Source organism: Haemorhous mexicanus, chromosome 8 (genome assembly GCF_027477595.1).
Source record: "Haemorhous mexicanus isolate bHaeMex1 chromosome 8, bHaeMex1.pri, whole genome shotgun sequence".
Taxonomy (NCBI): Eukaryota; Metazoa; Chordata; class Aves; order Passeriformes; family Fringillidae; genus Haemorhous; species Haemorhous mexicanus.
This window is the reverse complement of record NC_082348.1, coordinates 4,476,531-4,491,636: the sequence shown is the minus strand read 5'-3', so window position 1 is coordinate 4,491,636 and position 15,106 is coordinate 4,476,531.

The following is a 15,106-nucleotide window of genomic DNA, read 5'->3' as shown; positions in this document are numbered from 1 at the left end:
CCACCTTTGTAAAGTAAAATAATAATATTCTCCTGCCTCATATGGTGTAATGGAGTTTAATACATTAAAGATAGTGAGACACTAGTTGCTATAGTAATGCACTATTTAAATAACTAAGGGGAAAAAAAGCCCCTCAGAAGTGTTTCAACAAATGCAGTTTATTGAGGGCTACTTGTTTTGCACAGAATATCTTTGGGATGGTGAACGCACCACAGGGAAAGTCTCCATGAGGCCATGCAGGAAAAGAAATGATAAGGGCAGTGTGCTGTGTGGTGTTAATCAATACTGAGAATGGAGAAGGTTTTCCCATCCTGCCACATCCAGGCTTAGCTGTCTGCTGGCCAAGTGGTGGCTGAGGTGGGGCAATGGTTCATCTGAGCCCCTCAGACTGGGAGAGGCACCTCTGACCATCCTTTCACGTGCTGACAGGGGCTTGTTTTAGAAAGGGCCAGCAGCAGGCCCAGTACTGTGAAGCTGCCAACTGTTTGATCATTTGTACAGACACAGAGCCTGGAGTGCATCTCCCTTCCCTGCTGGAAACAATTAAACTCTCTGCTGCTAGATTAAACTGTCTTTGGAAAATACCTCTGGTCCTGAGATCAGAAACCCACCAGCACTGCTTAAGGAACTGCACTGTGGGCTGGGAATGTGGGCTTGCACCTTCCCTGGCAGAAGGTGAAATCAAATATATATTCTCCATTTCTTGGGCAAACACTGTAAGAAATAACATATATAACACAAGAGCACTGCCACCAATCATTCTCTCAAGGGCCAAGTTTTAAAAATAAAGTCACTTCATCTGTATTCTTCACATGTTTGTTGGCTGTGATCTCTGAACAGCTATTAGATCAAATTCCTCAAGGGATTTAAGGGAAAAAAATTCTGATTTCTGAGTTCTGATCAGCTTGATGGACGCAGGAGAGAAGCTGTGGGTAGCAGAGGAGGTCAACCCCAACATGCCCAGGGTACCTTGCAGCTGGAAGAACATTTTGAGCAAAATCTTCAAGTGAGATGATTCACCTTCACCTGAGTCACCCTTTAGGCACCTGCATAATTATTAGATCTTGTCCACAATCACACTGAATAATTTCCTAAGTCAGGGAGACAAAATTTATAAACCTAGCTCATTCTGTAAAGATTCCCCTAAGTTATGAATGCAACTATACTGATTTTAATTCTATTTCTGATCATGATATAGAAAAGTTTAATATAATAAAAAAAAAGGGTCTGGATGAACAGTTTAAAAATTGCTTATTTTCTGATTTAGCTTTGAATAAGAAGGATTTTTTTTTAATGTGTAGATATATATAATTAGATGCTCTATTCCTTTGGAAAAATTTGTTTGGATTAAAATGCAAGGACAGGAATAGAGAATACAGGTGAAAATGTATCTTTGTAATAGGTCAAATGCAAAATGTATAACTTGCAAATCAAACCTTAAAGCAAGTGAATCTCTGTTGGAATCAATAGGAGCTGAGATGGTTGACTGAGCAGAAGGTGGGAAAAATAATAGTTTGTTGCCTCTCTGCAGCAAATATAAGTCAAGCCAGTCCACCATGACCTCAGTGTGAAGCAGACCTTATGCTTAAATGGTCTATTTTACAAATTGACAATGCTCTTCTGAACTTGACTCCAGATTGCAACAACTTCCACCAATAACTTTAGTGGTGGAAAAAAAAAATTACAATTACTCAGATAGGATTTTTTTATTTATTAGCAGAATGTTTCATTAAAAAATTCCGACTGTAACAAAGCAAATTGTTTAATGGGAAAATAACAGTTTTGAGAAAACTTTTGCTTAAAATGGTATACAAATTGGGAGTGAAAATTCTAATTCCAGTAATATAAAGAGAAAACTACACCTATTTTTGTTTGAGGTAAACTACCTGAACACAACCTTCCTCAAATATATGAACATCTATCCCCACTGGGGTATAGAACCATAGGATCATTAAGACATCCAAGATTCCTTTTCCAAACCAACAGGAAACACAGTAATAAAGACTTTCTGAGTGTCTTGGTCTTCACCTGGAAACAGGATCATGCCATTGTTTTGAGTCAAGTACTTCTTCAGCCTCCTTTGCTCACCCTTACACATCTATTTGTGCAAACCCTGTTTATTTACCTGTGAAAAGCGTCCCCACCCAGCAGAAGATCAGCAGAGGAATGTGCAATAGGCTGGCAGACACTGATGTCCAGAAGCCTGAAAACCCTAACCCAGACAGGGGAAGAGCCAAGCTTGGCTCGGTCACACGTTGTGTGAGCACCTCCAACAATGAGTTTTTATAATTTTGCTTTATGGTGAAAATTTCTGAAATTTCTTGGTCCTCCCTCAACCCAGAAGGGGACTTTTGTAATCTGAAAGTGCTTTATGGCATGAGAAAACTGCTTCTTGTCTTGGGCTACTTTTCAAATTGGACCCAAACTACCATTATTGAATAGTTTTCATGTTGTCCTCACTGGTAACAGCAGTGACTCTATCATGACGAAGCTTTCAGACCTTTAAAAAATTTTTTGGCAGTAATTGCCTGAATTAACTGAAGGGAATTTCAGGCCTTGTATACTCCTATATCCAGTGAATTGTAGGACTTCTTTTTTCAGTGTTCTGCAGGTATTAATTAGTTAGGAAACAAAACATTAACATTTTGCTCACATTCTTAAATATCTGCTCATGAAAATCAGTATCTGCTCACACAAATCAACATATTGATCTCCCTTCAGCATTTCAAATAAACAGTTAACAAAAACATCTTTAATTATTTTATGGTCCTTCATGTCAAACAAGTGTTCTCCCTTTTTTTAAGAGGAAAGCATTTGAAACATCATGGGGTAAAATTAAGTTATTTGACTGAGACCACAGAAAGGCACTTTCAAAGCCCAAATCACAAAGCAGCAGACTTTACTTAAATCACCTCCACAGAGGTTTAAGCTAAAGTGTTGTGCTTGTCATTGTAAAAAAACTCCAACCTGTGTACAAAGTCAGCTGCAGTCACTTGGCTAATATGTATAATCTGTTTTACTGCTCTAACTCAGCCTGGTTTGATTGTGTGCCCAGCAGTGGTGGCTCTAATGCTTTTTAGCTGGGGAGGGAAGGGTCAGCAAAAAAACCTCTAGAGATTTTGTGTGCAGGGAGAAGAGCTTTGAGAGAACAGGATTGTGCAAACAAAGTCACTGTGAATGAGTAATTTTCATGACATTTTGAGCAAGAGAATATTTAGTTATATTTGAGAAAACAGAAGATGGCTATCTGTAAATATCCTTGCAACATCCTTCTCTCTAACATCCTTCTCTGCAGCCCATTTAGGGTAGCTGGAGTTGCCCTATGCTTGCCTTTGCAAGATTGGGCATCCCATGAAACCCTGTTTAAGAGTGGTGGCATGAAGACACCAGGATCCACTAAAGCATTCCCAGATCTTGTTTTCCAGCACAAAACATCATAACAAAGAGGATTCAAGTGCCAACTGCACAATGAATTTGCACAAGTGGCCACACAAACAAAAGAGGAGTGGAGTGAGTCCTGCTCTCTCCCAGGTAAGAGCTCAGGCTGCTGCACAGGCTGAGTTCAACACCCACCTCACAAACTCTTAGAAATCCCACCAAGCTCCATTTTCCATGGAGCAAGGATGGAGGAGGGGGAAAACAGGAGGCAGGACTGCTTGTGCTTGTCCTGCTCTTACCAGGGGTAAAGTGACTCATTGCTGACACACTCACAGGAAATTAAGGTGTGTAATAACATATTATTCCAAATTTCAGAAAGGCTTGAGAGCTAATTTTAGGTGAAATTGGAAACTTTGAGCCAGTGCAATCACTATATATAGAACAAGATGGAAACTTTTTTAAAACTGGAATTATCACTGACCTTTATGGATCCATGCGACAAAGGCAGGAGTCTTGGGTCTTTGGGGGCAGTGCTGTGGATGGGTGTTTGTCTGGTTATGAACTGAGAAAAACCCTAAAGGTCATCAGGATTTAATTATATATAATTACTATTCGAAATACATAAGCATTGAGAATATTACTATTATTATTATTATTATTATTATTATTATTATTATTATTATTATTATTATTGTCTGGTTTTGAAACATGCTCAGGAAGACATGGGAAATATATATCTATCATGATCCCTCAAACCTCTCACCTGCAAAGAGAGGGAGATGACACAAAGGAGACTAGTCTGGGTACTTCTATGACCAAATAGCAATTTTTTTTTTCCCTTCTGGAATATTGTGGGTCAATTTCATGCTGAATTTAAATATCTGCAGAATCACAGGTTTAATCTAGGTAATGCATTTTTTAAGTTTTCCTGATTTAATTTCCTGGCATTATTTCTCCATTGTGCACTGTAGGCTTTGTTACACAGAGCCCCAAGATGATTGATAAAAATAATTTTATAATGAAATGTGAATTAACACTAATTCAATTTAGTGGGTTTTGGAGATGACAACTATTGATATATGGATTTCCTTGTTCCTCAGGAATAATAGTCAATAGCACTGAAATTGGGATTGATCAAATGGATTTTCTTACTTGTGTATGCACCTCCTTTCATGACTCATAATTTTCCAAAATTTTCATAACTTTTGGGGATAACACTTGTCACAATAACTTGGGATCATCCCACGTGTTGTCCAGAGCAGCTGTGGCTGCCCCATCCCTGGAAGTGTCCAAGGCCAGGTTGGGCAGGGCTTGGAGCATGTGGGCTACTGGAAGATGTCCCTGCCCATGGCAGGGGGTGGCATGGGATGAGCTTCTAGACTTTTCCAGCCCAAACCATTCTGTGATTCTATAAATCCTTTATTCTATATCATTGTGGTTGTATTTATAGTCAGCAATTTAGCTCAGGATTTCTGGTTTCCAGTGAGTACCTGGAATCACCCAAGGAAATGCAAGATGAACATGGAACACCACCTTTTGGTAGCTGATTTTGTGAATAGCTTTATCAGTTTTGGAATCATTAACACTGGAAAATAAACATGATTCTCAGGGTAGTGTGGACATAAAAGAAAAATTTGGAAAAGGGGGAAAAAAAAAATCAGGTTTAATTAACCAGTTATCCCAATATATTTAATGGGAAATTCATACTTAAAAAGGGTTCAAAGCCATTTAAAGAATGCATTTATCTATGATAAAAAATCAGAGTTAAATCCAACTGTATCAGCTGCAACAGTAAATTATGAATAAAAGATCATCTATGCCATTTATGGAATCTTCAAACAGCGAGTACCAAAATGTGTTTCTGTGATGGCATAACAAGGTGTTTCAAACTCAGGATTCTATCCAATGTCCTCTAAAGTCAGATTTAAAATAACTCCTCTAGAATCTGACTTCCTTGAATCACTGTGGGTAAAAGCAATATAAGAAAAATATATTAGCATTTAATGGTCTAGTTAAGAACATCATGCAACAAAGTACAAGAAACATGTTCTGATCAAGGGAACTGAACTATTTCCAATAAGGAGGCAATGCATCCACCATCTCCTGGGATGGACAAGAAGGAGGAGGAAGAAGAGAAAATCCTACCTGGTTTTCTTGATTTTTTTTTTTTTCAGTGGAACCTAAATAACGTACAGCACAGTACACAGACAACAAAAACCTTTACTTTTCAGAGCTCCATATGGTGAGAGACTGCAGGAATGGAGAAGCTTTCCACCCCCACCAGTAATCCATGCACACCAAGTTATTTACCTGAACCTTCATCCTCAGATAACTTTGTCAATTACTTGGAAGTTGTTAAAAACATAGGCAAAGCCCAAACTGATTGAATGATGGCATTAAAGGTGGCTGTGAAGTGATTTATTTGGCCCAGGCGATGCCCCACATCTCATTTTGTTCCCCATGTGATGTGGTGCTGTCGGTAGTGATGCTGGCCTGGCTCAGGGCTCTTGGGCTGGACATCCCTTCTGGCTTGCCCCTTTGGACTGATGGGAGTCAGGGCGTGGCTGTTTAACCTTATTTCTTCCTTTTATCCTCAAAGAATGGGGCCAGTGAGCTTCTGAAAAGGCTTCTGAAAAGGAGGCAGTTCTGTAAGGCTGGAAAAGAGGAAGAACATGGGACTTACATACACTTGTTCTCTTTAAAGATATGATTTTGTATGCCTCTCCTCATCTAAATAATTTTCCATTTTTTTGGATGATTTCCCAAAGTTGTCACGACAGAGGAAAAGCCTGAAGGGGATTTAAATTAGGAGGGTTTTTGTTGCCAGATCAATACAGGGTTGTCATGCAGAACATAAAAGTGCAAGTATGAGACACTTGTGAGGGAACTGGGCAGGCAGAAAACAGTTGAGGGGATAGGTAACAGGGGAGGAAGAATTTCATTTTGTAACAGATGTCCCCATGTTTTTATTTGCATAGGGCTAAAACCTAAAATGTAAGAAATCTGACAAATGTATGGCCAAGAAAAAGGCTTTAGGTAATTTTATCTTAAATGACAAGGAGAAAGGTGAAACTGGTCAGTCCAACACTTCTCCTTTTTTTTTTTTTTCTTTTCCTTTTTCTTTTTTTCTTTCCTTAATATAAATTATAGCAGTCCAGAATGGATATCCATGTTCAATCCTGTATAGGTGCAATTCACTTGAGGTCTTGCTCCAATCTGGTCATCTCTGTTGCTGAGAGGATGCTGTTATTACCACATCTCAGGTAATCCTCCATGCTCACTGCTGATGTTCGCAGCCTGTGTGATGATGGAGAGGTGTTTACACCATATAATCACTGGTGGCCAGCCTTGCAGAAAAGGGAAAAGGCAAGAATTTCCCAGCCAAAATTACTTTCTCTCTGCCTTAGAGATGGATCCCATCAAATCAATGTTGTGAGAGGTAAAAGAGCGTGGGTGGCCTTTCAGTGTCACTGAGCAAATTGTTGCTATTCTTTGTTGTAAAATGACAATGCCATTTCCAGAGCTCTCAGTCAAGGCAGCATCGTTCCCAGACACGGAATCCTAATTGTTAGATTCCTTTATTTTATTTTGAGCTAAGTTGATGACAGTGAATAGACAGGAGAAAAAATATGGTAATTTCATTATTAAAAAAATGCATTAAAACTGTAACATTTCCACAAGGAAATAATGGGGAAAAAATATATCAGACACTTGTCAGACTGCCATCATATCATGATTTGGGAGGAGAACCATGCAGGTCATCCTCCTCTCAGTGAATAAAAGGAATGGGCCACAGACCTGATGTTGAGCACAGAACCAGGTTATAAACACAGCCCCCAAGATCCATGCACACACAGTGGCTGTCTCTGCATCAGCCTGCAGTGACAGCCAGGAGCAGATCCCATAGCAGCAAATTGACCTCAGTTGAGGGAGAGGAGCTGCTGGAAGGTGAGGCTGCAGCAGAGCTGCTTGATTCCCCGTGGTGCTGGAGCCTCCCTGGCCTAGCAGTGAACCCAGAGTCCCATGGGCACTCCTTCATTTTGGGTCCCACTTGAACATGCGGCTGGAGACACTCTTGAGATCAATTTTTAGATTAGCTGAATACTTACTCACTGAAGCTGATTATGAGTGGAGGCTGATTATAGTAATTTTGACATCTCTGAACAAGTTTTAGAAGCCTCTGATGAGTGCACATCCCTTCCTCCCCAAAATGGAGGCACTAGAAATCAGCGAGCTCTCAGCAGTGCGAAAGATCTTCCCTTTTGTAGTTTGTTTTTAGATATAGGATTTAATGCACTCTTATGTCACACAGATGTTGAAAGGATTAAACAAAAACAAGGCCTGGACCAAAGTAACCATTTTAGGCTGCAGAGAGAACTTTGATGTGACCCTATATTATCTTATTCTTCCGTGGGTCAAAATCAAGTACATCCACTGACTTTTCAGAAGGATATTCAGATTCAGAAGGTCTTCTCCTTCCTATATATCTGCATTCTGTGTCTCCCAGAAAAATTTCCTTCCTAAGTATTGACATTCTGTTATAGAAAACAAACTATTTGACAAAATACCCAAAAACCCCCACAAGCAAACAAAAAAACTCAACAAAACATATTTTAAAGCCTTGATCTAGATGCATCCCAATTTTGAATCTACCAAAATAATAATGTGCCACTAGAAGACTAATTGACATTGCTTCCTTATAGATTTTTGTCCACTAGACATTGAGCAGGCAGATAAATCATAATATACTCTTACACTGTGCAAAAATATTCTGTCACCAAATAAATAATATATTCTTATCCCCAAAACATCATTACAAGTTGTTCTACATCAAAAACTCATCTGTCAGATTCACCTTACTTCTTACCTACTCGCAGGCACAGAACATTCTCCAAAGCCTTCCTGTCTGCAACCAGTTATGCAAGTCGGGGAAAATATAAACAGTTTCTCAGCTTGAGAATAAGGTGTGAATCCACTACTTAAATCAGGGGTTTACTAAATAAATTTAGAAAATCACACAGAAGTTCAGGATTTAGAATCACTTTAAAATTTTGAACTGGTTCGTTTTCTTCATGCTAGATTATTGAAGGAAGTTGAGGAGCAGCATGACAGGTTTTAGAAAGGAGAGAGATAACCTGTTTATTCATCCACATCTCCCTAAGTCCAAGTATTGACTTCTGGTTTGCCATGCTCTCTGAAAAGTTCTCTAGAGACCGGAAAATATAAGGATAGGCTACAAAATTTGTAATCTTCTAGGACTGATTCTAATCTTCTTACCCCTGATTAATGACAGGACAACATGATGAGTCCTAGGAACAAGAAATTCATGTTTTATATTCTCATCTGCCCTGCCCCAAAAGGGAAGAAAAGTTATATAGATAACAATACTCAATAGGTTTTGGAGACATATAATATATGTACCATGGAAATGAATGTCCAGAGATCCCAAATATATCCACCTGTAAACCTGGTCAACTGCACCAAATAAAGGAGAGAGAGTTTCCACACACAGTTTCGAATCTGTTTCAGGCACAGATTTCTGTGCATGGTTCCTTTTATATTGTTTCTGTCTAACTCTTGGAAATGATTCTTAGTGATTTCTATCATTTACTTTATTGCTCTTATATTTATACCAGATATAATATTAGGCATATCATATGTGGTGATTAAATTTACTCTTTTAATATTGTGGGTGTAAGAAGTGAACTTTAATTCAGAAATGCAAAACTAATATTTTCTTCCTTTATGTTGCTGTATTTCTTTTGAGTCCTTTCATTACATCTACAGAATTAATGAAAACAAGCTCTTTATTTTTCCTTTTTTCTATAACATCTGTTCATATGGAATTGTGGACCACAGTTTGCAGAAATGCTCAAAATATTTCAAATAGTTGATTTAGCTTCTTCCACCTAAATTAAATTTTTAGGATTTTATTTTTTTATGGGTTTTTTTTTTTTTTTTTACTATTCTTGTACAATGTTCTGCTCCAGAGATTATTACAGTTTATCTTACTTATCAATAGCTCACTGACATTTATTGAGCTGGAAATATTGTTTGCTCTTCACTGTCAATCAAAATCTTGACGCCTACGTCTAGCTATCCATTCTGCTTTGTGCTTCTGATTGATACTGGGAAAAAATCATTACTGGATATAACTTAACACAGTAGTAGCTGGTGGGTTTGGTGGTGTGCTGAAGAGACAGCACATGTAGCAACTACTGTCAGAGATTAAAGAAGTAACCCAACAGCAAAGAGGCTGTGTTACTTAAACTTATCTGCTTTCAATTAAAATGAAAATTTAATGCTGGGAGAGAAGCAAGGCAAAAAATATCTAGAAATAATTGGCCCAACTAATTTACATCTGATTTTTATGGTTTCAGTGAGGCATCCTTTGGCTTTGGTTTGAAGTGCATCAGACTTTCTGGTTGCTAATATTTCAGATATAAGAATAACAGAATAGATCAGGAATGGTTCAAAAGTGTTGTAAAGAGACAACCGTGTCAAAGCTGGGGAGGAAGGCATAGCTCTTCCCAAAGGTGGAGAAAGAGTGGAAAGAGTAGCCTATACAATTAATATCCTAAAAGATCTAATAGGATGTATCATATGAATGCTGGGCAGCATCTGCTGTTTCTCAGATTTACCCATATGAAAATACTTTGATGCTTTAAGGTAGCCAAGGAATGCACCAAGTAAAGCAATGACAGAGAGTGAATGCAGAGCAAACTTGCTGAAGTGAGAGCTGAGAGTGCTCACACCTCCAGGGTAGCAGGAATCACCATCCCAGCTCCCCATGCCTTGCTTGAGTATTCTGAAGTCTCTCCCATTACTGAAGGATTATCCCAACTCAGTTGGACACTCAATAATCACCTGAGCTGAGCTCAGTTTATTTTCTCGCTCCCATGAGCCCAGCATTGCTGAGTGACTTTTACACTGGTTAATGGTGATGGGACAACAAGGGGGAATGATTTTAAACTAAAAAAAGGGAGAGATCAGATTAGATGTCAGGAGGAAGCTCTTGCCTGTGAGGGTGATGAGGTCCTGGCACAGGTTTCCAGAGCTGTGGCTGCCCCATCCCTGGAAGTATCCAAGGCCAGGCTGACTGGGATGTGGATAGTGGAAGGTGTCCCTGCTCGTGGAATGAGCTGGTATTTAAAGTCCCTCCCAACCCAAAACATTCTATGATTCTATGATTATGTATATAAAAAGCAGTTAATTTTCCTTTTAGGTGTTATATGTACAATGTGCTCGACTGGAATCCTCCTAACCCCTCTTTTAATGCTCATGGACACAGGGAATAGGAGCAGCCCTGAGCTGGCTGGCAGAGAGGATAAGCAGGAGTGTTGAAGTTAGAAAACAGATATTAAGTTAACCAAACATGGCAGATCAAGACATATTTCTTTCTTCTATACCCACTCATCAAGAAAACTGTAGTGCTTTTTTGTAATAAAGGCATCTATTCTGTAGGAGATGGTCAATTTAAAAACAAATTGTCAGTCTGGGAAGGGCTTCTTACCTATGAAAAACGGGGACCTTAATTTTTTCTTCAAATCAGACAGCTTTTTTATGCAGCTCAATTTCATTACCACTGAGATGACTTTCAGGGTCACTCTGAGAAAAAAAACCTAGCAATTATATTAAATAGGAGAAGAAAATAAAAAACCCTGACTGTTCTGTTTACTTGAATCCTGCCATTCTGTCATTCCAACATGAAAACTGTCCTTGAAGTCTAGTGCAACCTACAAAGACAAACAGTGGAGGGAGTTTATATAAATCAAATTGGTGTCATTTGATCCCCAAGCCCTGATGTGTTTCTATAAAGTTAGAAGCAAACTCTATTTTAAGCACCAAAGGACTGTGTGGCATCTCTTCTTTTTGTTATTTTCATTGCCAGGGGCATGTTTCTAAATAAAAATAATATCTTTATGAATAAAGGCATTCACCACGTGGTGAGGCACGGCCCAGGCTGAACCCTAATAAATGACCTGTTTGTAAGTGGTGAACGCGAAGCTTGAGTTTTTCACTTGTCTCACTTGGATCCTTCACTGAGAGGAAAATCCTCATCTATACAGTCTTGCAAAACACAAATCCTAAAAACTCAGCGGCCAAACTCACTGTGTTATCCCAGGGAATGGGCTTGGACCACTGCTTGTATTATTCCTGTCTGAATGCAAAAAAACCCCTCAACATACAAACAAAAATGGGTACTTTTCTTTATCCACAGTGGTAAGGTGGTAGCAGAGAGTTCTTTTGAATGGGAGAGACATTTATTCAGTGGTGAATATTTCTTCCGGTACTACTGGGATCTAAGTGTCAGATGGAAGAAATAATAATAATGACAATAAAAGAAAAAAAGTTTTATGGTCTGCTCAATTTTCTGTCCCATTCTCTTTTGTGCTGCCTTTCATTCTTCCCCCTCTCCTCTCAACCTTTTTTTAGACATAAAAGTATTATTTTTGAAGTTTTCAATTACAAAGAACAAAAGCACTAAGAAGCCTAAGTCACTATGGCTTCTGAATCAAGTTATGTCCTTAGATGTGGATTGAAAAGAAAAACAAAAAACCACAAAATCTAAAAAAAACCTCAAACTGAACAAACAACAACTGCTACAAAAATGGGGAAAAAAAAGCCTGTTACTATCAAAATTTTAAAAATGAAATATCCATTTTCCTAGCAAGAGAAGTGGAGGCACTACACTTGTATTTTTTTATGAAAAACAAATATTCTAAGCACAGAAGCCTATTATCTGCTTGGCACTGGTTTCATTGTCTATAAAATTATGTGACCTTGGCTATAAACCCCCTATGAGCTGGACTGCATATAAAAATCCCCTTCCCTTAAAAACAATTTGTGTGCTGTTCTTGCAGAAGGTGCATTTGTACTTTCTGCTTCAGCATTGCTCCAAGAACTCCTTTGCAATGACACTCTCTTGTACACTGAGTGCACTGGTTAAAATTCACATTTGTTTCAGAGGGACTTAGAATTAAAATTCACCGATATATTCTTTTTTATTTTTTTTTAATTTTTACCTGCAGATAGCATCAAATTCACTCTCAGCTTTAGTATAAACAGTCTTTGCTGGTAACCTTTCAGGTACAAAGAATTCAGCATTCAGACCTATCAATCTTACACTGCAGAGCTGCCAAGTCTTGTAACAAAAGAGTATTTTGTTTGAAGGGCAAACCAAATTGACTTGTGTTTCCAATAACTGTAATGTCCGGCTTCTTATCAGTATTAATAAGAAAATGCAAATTGCATTTCTGTCAAAAAAAATGAAAATGAAAAAAAAAAGAGTTGAAATGAGCAGTACAAGCAGTAAATTGCTTGCAATATGCTATTATATTCAGATTCTCATTTTCAGCTATACAGTAGTTTACTTAAGGTGAGCAAAAAGAGCAATCAATGCAAAAAAGGACCAAAATGTTCCAAGTCTTTTAAGTATGAGCAAACAGAAGAACATAATGGATAATTGTAGCAGAAATAATAGCACATAGCAATATGTAAATCATCAGCAGGTTAACCGTTAATCTCTTTATTGGAATTTTTATTTAAACTAAAAACAAAATTCTTATTAAATATGCAGTAGTTTAGAAATTCTGAAGTACCCTTGGACAATGATCAACACTTAATTAATCAATTTTCTGTCTGCGTTGTAAAAACAACTTCTGCTTTATTGCTTTTTGGAAACAAAATTAAAATGAAGCCGTATAAAAACTATTATATGGGAGAACTTGTGGCTTGCAAAATGTTCCCCTCTTTGAGTAAATTGTATCATCTCTGTTTCTTGTTTGATTACCTTATGTTAGTCAGAAAACAATGGATTTACTATTTTTTTTTGCTTGTTCAAATACAATATCTAGTAGAGGAAAATACAGCTTTTTCTCTCACAAAATCTTAGTGCACCAGTATTGGATACAAAGGTCACACGTGGGACAAATGGAGCTGTCACCAATATGTGACAAGAACCTGGAGATGTGCAACCCAAGGATGGGTTAGAGGTTAGCTTTAAAAACTTCTAGAGTAGATGAGGTTAAATAAAATGTTCATTTCATTAGCTGTTTACCTTCTTTTCAAGGTAATCTGCAATTTAATTTGCATTAGGTACAATCATCCTGGTTTGCAGAGTTAGTGTGGAATGAAACATCCCTGAACTATCTCTCTGATGTTACTTTGGCAAATATAAACCCATAAAAGGGATCTGTGTTAGACTTGCTCTCTGTTACTTGTGAAGAATAATATCTGGGTACATTAAATGTCCTTAAACATGGAAATTATTAAGAAGTCTTGGTATGAATGTGAGCACTGAAATGGCTTTTGAAGAGGTTCTATCCTGTAGGAGATCTTCTCAGGAGGAGCTGCAGCCTTTCCTACGGGCAGATCCAGTAGCATTTGGGAATTAATAGATGAAAAAATTCCGTCCCAGATCCAAGTCAGAAGCCATTAGAAAAACCTGTGCTGGACCCATAGCACTCAGGAGCACATGTGCCTTCTGCAATTCCATCTCTTATCCGGGAGACTGAAGGAATATTTGCATGGGGAGACCTTGTGGCATGCTAATCTCAAAGCGGCCAAGGCAGTGAAGTTGGAAACCTTACTGGGTAGTAGTGAGATGCTGATATGAAAAACCCTAAATTCACAGCACAGAGGACATTTGGTAATGCAAAAGCTCTTTAAAATCATGAATGAGAAAAACTCACTAAATTAATCTCAAGTTATGGTATCAACTATTCAAAATTCACTTCTACTACCCCTGATTTTTATATTATCAGTGGTATGGCATCCCACAAATAGTTATGGACTAACAGTGCCAGCACTCCAAATGACAGTGGAAACCAGCTGCCAGCCTTTGCCATGAGTAGGAGAACAGAATAAAAGACATTTTTGGTCAGACCATAGGTTTTGTTGATCTTCACACAGAAGTCATCCCATTTATTAAACCTCCAGTCATCTTCTCCAAACATTTCCACTCCAAAATTCCTTTCCAGTACTTGGTCAGGACATTAGTACCATGGGTTTGTGAAGTGACACAGCACTGCATGACTTTGCTTTTTCACTTTCTGTACCTTCCCTAACACATTCTGGAATTTTGTTGGCTTTCCTGACTCTGAGTGAGTAGTGACTTCCCACACCACTTCTGCACCTATAGTTTCTTTAGCTATTTTATTGCTGTTACTCAGAGCTGTGAAATCTGTTCCCTGCAGAAGGTGTTCACATTGCCCAGGTCTGCTTGACCGTGCTGCCACATTTAAATTGACAGAACTCATACTGTTTTCTATTATTTACATTATTTGGATTTGACTTTTTAAAAAAATTTTTCATTCTTTCTAATTATCTCCTGTGTAGTGTTCTTTAACTAAGATCCATGATTTTTTTTTTCTTGACCTTTTCTGAAAATGGTTTTGTTGAGGGATTGCCTAAAGTCAAAACCAAGTTTTGGATTTAAAAAAAAAAATTAAAAGCTGTCAGCTTACTGCTGACACTCTTTTGTCTTCTCCTTTTTGTTACTTTTTAAAGTAACACTTTCAGTTAGAAATATCACTTTCTATGGTTTTCCGTATGTCATATATTTGAGAATTATTGTATAAAACTGACAACTATTGAGAACTATTGTAAAAAGTTTAATTATTAATTCAGTACATTTGCCAGTACAGATAGACATCCTATTACACAGTGGACTTTAGGACAGTTGGAAGTTGCTGTTTCTTAACTATCTAGTCTATTAACTTGTATT